The 5,440-nt window shown below is 43.6% G+C and overlaps 1 pseudogene; it reads left to right on the top strand.

Moving 5' to 3' along the window:
* The first annotated feature begins 5 nt into the window (after positions 1–5).
* LOC101583710 lies at positions 6–1,947 on the top strand (annotated as a pseudogene).
* Positions 1,948–5,440: the final 3,493 nt, after the last annotated feature.

Raw genomic sequence — 5,440 nt, 5'->3', positions numbered from 1 at the left:
ACTTTCTCGCTGAGAGTGGAGGGACTGGTGGAGGAACCACCTAGTTTCCAAACCAGTCAGCTGGGCTGATGAAAGCGGTGACCTGGAAGGAGCTGTTTCAGCCACCTGGCACAGCAATGACGATGACGTGCCTAGGGCACCTCCAATTGATCGTTCCGTCCTTCCCACTGCTTCGCCGGTTGCTTGGGAACCCAATGTTGACTGGATCTCTCTTCCCAAATCACCACCCTACACTGCTTCTCTAGGGAACCTGGCCTACGAAGTGATGGAAGAGTCTATTAAGGAATTCTTTAGAGGATTAAATGTCAGTGCAGCGCGTTTGCCACATGAACCCAGCAATCCCGACAGGTTGAGAGGTTTTGGTTATGCAGTGTTTGAGGACCTGGAGTCCCTGCTCTGTGCCCTTAGTCTCAGCGAAGAGTGTCTAGGTAACAGAGTGGATGTTGCTGATCAAGCTCAGGATAAAGGCAGGGATGATCATTCTTTTGGGAGAGATAGAAGTCGAGATTCTGACAAAGCAGACACAGACTGGAGGGCCTGTCCTGCCACAGACAGCTTTGACGACTACCCGCCGAGAAGAGGTCATGACAGCTTTGGAGATAAATATTGAAATCACTATGATTCAGCCTGGTACCGTGATGACTATCGGGATTGGGATGGATATCGCGATGGCCCACGCCAGGATATGGATCGATACGGAGGCCGAGATCGCTATGATGACCGAGACAGCAGAGACTATGGAGGAGGGTATGATTCCAGAATAGGCGGTGGCAGAAGAGCCTTTAGTAGTGGTTACTGTAAGATGATAATTACAGAGGAGGAGGAGGAGGCGATCGATACGAAGATCGCTGTGACGGACGAGATGATCGGCCCTGGGGCTCTAGAGATGATTATGCCTGTGATTATTACAGGCAGGATGACAGAGGTCCCCCACAAAGACCCAAACTGAATCTAAAGCCTCAGAGTGCTCCTAAAGAAGATGATTCCTCTGCTGGCACCTCCCAGTCCAGTCGAGCGGCTTCTATGATCTGAGGAGCAAAGCCTGCTGACACGGCTGCTAGAGAAAGAGAAGTGGAAGAACGGCTACAGAAGGAGCAGGAGAAATTGCAGCGTCAGCTAGATGAGCCGAAGCTAGAACGAGCGCTTCGTGAGGGGCACACAAACCGGCGAAGTGAAGAAACTCAGGAACGAGAAAGCTCAGGGACAAGAAGTGAATCATCACAGACTGGAACCTCGGTCTCATCTGGCAGAAATGTCCGAAGGAGAGAGAGTGAGAAGTCTCTAGGAAATAAAATACTCAGTAAGGAGGAATACTGACACTCTCCAACCTCTAAGCCCCCCAAACCTGAACAGCCTCTAAAGGTAATGCCAGCCCCTCCACCAACGGAGAATGCGTGGGTGAGGTGAAGTTCTAACCCTCCTGCTCCATCTCAGAGCTCAGACACAGCGCACCAATCCCTACAAGTGCTGGGAAGACTAGCTCCAGCTCAGCCTGCTGAGGAACGACCGACAAGAAAAGATGAAAATAATGGGGTGAGTACCCAGAAAGGCCCAACTGGGAACCCCCGTCGTGTCCAGGAAATGAAGGGAACCAGGACCACTGGACAGAGTCAGAGGGAAAGAGGGCAAAAGGATCAAGACCCTAGATCTGCACCTGAGCCGAAGAAGCCCGAAGAAAATCCAGCCTTCAAGTTCAGTTCTGCAAGCAAGTGTGCTGCTCTCTCCATGGATGGTGAAGATGAAAGCAAGGGGGAGACTATGCTGCAGAGACCTCTATGTCCTGTGCTTTGTCCTAGTCTTCCTCCACCCTGGAACATTCGAGAGCAAATCAATCTTCTATCCAGTCAAGACAAAATAAAACTCGCCATCTCCTGGAGACCTTTCTTAACTATTTTTTTTAGAGAAGTGAAATCCTTTTGCATGCTGCTGCAGCCTTTAAAGTATTGAAATAACTGGACAATCACCAATATAGCCAGAGAGACAGAGAGTGAAGCTTTTTAATAGAAAAGTTGTGTTCTTAGGATACCATGCAGTTGCCTGTGTGATTAGTGCCTAGGAGTCTCCATTTAGCAGAAATGGTAAGGACAATAATATGGTGTATCTGGAGTGGTTAAGCAGTAGGGGAGAGATAAGGAACAGTGAGATTTCTACCTCTTCTTACCATGTTGTGACATATATGAATTCTCAAGCATTATCTGAAAAATTTTTTCATCTTTGGAAAGGTAGATTTATTCTTTCAAATTGTTTTGTCTCCAGGAGGCGGCCAGCCCTTCCTATTATTTTAATTCTGAGTTATTGTGGCCAGCCGAGGGGAAATTTCTTTATTTGTTACCCCCAGAGGGATAGTTGGGAGTGGGTCTACAGGCCACAGAAGAATATGATTGCTTGGGGACCAAAATAATAGGGAAATCGTACTTGGAAGAAAGGTTTTTGGGAAGTGATGGATTATTTTGCACCAGTTAGTAGGCGGAAATGGTGTGACCACCAGTAAACACATGAGTGGTTATTTCCTAGTACATGAAGTGCTTATGGGTCAGGGGAATTCCCAGTCTTGTGCCCTGGTTGTGCCCTTTCTCTTATCCTTTGTCAAAACTGAAATATATTCACATTTTTTTGAAACCTTGAAGCTTTAACAAACTCAGACTCTTGGGACTGGTTGTGATGGCGTACACCTATTGGGAGCCTGAGAGGTAGGAGGATTGCTGAAAATTCAAGGTCAGCCTGGATACAAAGTAAGTACAAGGTCAGGCTGTAAAAGAACACCTACCATTGCAAGAAGGTGGAAGAGGCAGGGCAGACAGGTGCCAGGAGCTCTCCCAGTGAGCTTCTGGAGGTAGCACAACCCCACTGACTCACAGTTTGATTTTAGCCTCCACAGTCTCATTTTGAACTTCAGAAGAGGGCAAGTCTGGCATGTTAATGGGCCATGCTCTTGAAAATGCTAGAGTAGCTGTGGGAAATTGATGCAGTAACTATGTACTAAAATATTGAAGTGGAAATAAATGTTTTAAATGAATTGGCTACAGCTACTGGGTCCTTTTAAGGGATGGAATTCAATAAAGGGTGAGTATTTCATGCTACTCTGAAAACTGTCCACATCTTGAGCACTGATGACAAATTAATTTTGTTCCTCTTTTTGTCATTTTGAGACAGGGTCTCCCTCTAAAGTTCGGGCTTTTCTTGACTCCACTTTGTGGCCCAGACTTGCATGGAACTTGCAGCAGTGCTCTTGCCTCAGCTTCCTGAGTGCTGGGATGATAGGTGTGTGCTACAACGCCCCACCCATGAGTTTTGTTTTTGAGACAGGGTCTTGCTATGTAGCTCAGGTTGGACTTGAGTTCACTATGTAGCCAAATCTGAAACTCTCATCAGTCCTTTTAAATCAGCCTGTGGAGTACTGCAATTCGAGGTGCAAGGCATCGTGCTCAGCTGAATAACACACTGTAGGGCTATATCTTATATGATGCACATGTATTAATAATGTTATAAGTTATTAATTTTTAATTTACTTTTCTCAAATGAGGACTGTGAAATAAATTCAATTTATGGAGAGATCTAATTTTATGCCATATATTGAATTCTATAACATGTCTTCCATGTGTCTTATATAATATAGAAAAATACACATGCAAAATTATTTATTAATAAAATATATTTTGATGTTAATAAAGTTAAGAGAATTAAACATGTTTTTTTCTTTTTAAAAACATTATGGATGTTGACAATTCTTTTATTCCTAAGTAGAATCATTGTACTTTGAAACTAGAATGCATTTTTAATTTTCATTTTACAAATGAGGAAACTGAAAACTAGAGAAAATCTTCATGTACAACATGATTATTGAAAAATTAAACCTTAAAGTGTTAAGATGACAAAGGAAGTTACATGGAGGTGGATTAAAATAGAGTGATGGTAAGTAAAACTAACATGACCTTCATTTCATGAATGTATGTACGCTTACTGGCTCTGGGAGGATGATGAACTACGCTATTCCTGGTGGTGTGCAGATGAAATCTCTGGGCCAGTGCCAAAAAACAGAGGGAGCAAGTCTGTTATGGTTTAAGCTTTAAGAAGTCAGGGCAACAGGTTTTCCAACGCAGTTGAATCTAGAGATTGTGATCAGTTCTTTGTCTACTGCTGGGATAGTGATTGTGTGTGCTACATTCTCTCCCAGGTGTATAGCCTGTGTACAATGTAAGGGACAAAAAGAGGCTTGATTCTCCCTCTTGTTCTCTTTGCTCTACTGTCTTCCACTGCCATGACCTGTTGCCCCTCTGTGATGTGCTACTGCATCTTGGAGTGTGCAGATTATGGACTGAAAGCTCTATAAACTGTAAGCTAAATAAATCTTTCTTTCCTTAAATTCAGGCATCAGTTATTTTGTCTAAGCAGCAAGAGTAAAATAACTGAAACAATTTTATTGCCAGGAGTAGGGTGATTGTTGCAACTATATCTGAACATATGTTTCAGGAATCTTTGAGAATGAATTGTGTTAAGAGATTGGGAAGGTTTAGAGATGGCTACTGAGAATTTAAAGCTAGTTTGTCTTAGTTTCTTCTGTATGGAAGTTTCTGTTCATAACTTAGAAGACCAGATGGTTGATAGAAATTCTTCCAGTAAAGACAGGCTTGGGAGATTTCTTATGGGAAGAAGGACTGCATTGGTTGTTGGACTTGAGGTGATATATGTGATGGTTTGGCAAAATGTTTTCTAGTATTTTGCTCCTGTCCAGAGACTGGCAGTGAGCATAAGGGCAGTAGACTAATTATTCTTGCAGAAGAAACTTCAAGGAAGATAAATTTTGAGGCTGTGACATGGATTCTATTAGAGGTTTTAATCAAGATTTATTTTGAGAATCAAAAGAAAAGAGTCCAGAAGAATGATTTACAACAGCAAGTTTTGGCCAAAAAGGAAGCTCCAGTGAAGGTGTTGGCTGCAAAGATAGAGTGGAGAGAAGGGAATCTGCATTACTGAGAAGAAATAGAAGAATAAAAAAGATGACCTCAGGGCATCACAATAAGCAGCAGGATCCTGCACTTTGCAGCTGCAAAACTGCAAAAGTGAAAGACTTTGCTTTGAGGAGAACTCCTCAGAGCACTATATTCCAGAATGGTGGAAGCCTACATAATTTGTTCCTTGGAATTGGATTCAGGGGGCTCAGTGACCCAGGAACTCAGCCCCTATAGAGATGACAGAAGGAAGCAAAGCTGCTGCTCCAGCTGGCCACAGAATTTGGCATCATCCATGCGATTGTTGCTTTAGACACATGGAGAACACAAGAGTTGTGGCTTTAAGGAGGCTTTCACTGCAAATTCAGAAGGTCTGGGAGGCAAGCAGCACGCCCTTGAGAGGATAGTGTGTGAAGCTGTGAGGGTGAAGCCAAAGGTGCAGTGGAGACCCCAGAAGTTTGGAGGAGCCAAGAACATGGATTGTTTGAGGA

The sequence above is a fragment of the Octodon degus genome, unplaced genomic scaffold (assembly GCF_000260255.1).
Source record: "Octodon degus isolate 3935 unplaced genomic scaffold, OctDeg1.0 scaffold00129, whole genome shotgun sequence".
In the NCBI taxonomy this organism is placed as follows: Eukaryota; Metazoa; Chordata; class Mammalia; order Rodentia; family Octodontidae; genus Octodon; species Octodon degus.
This window is presented reverse-complemented; position numbering and strand designations above follow the sequence as displayed.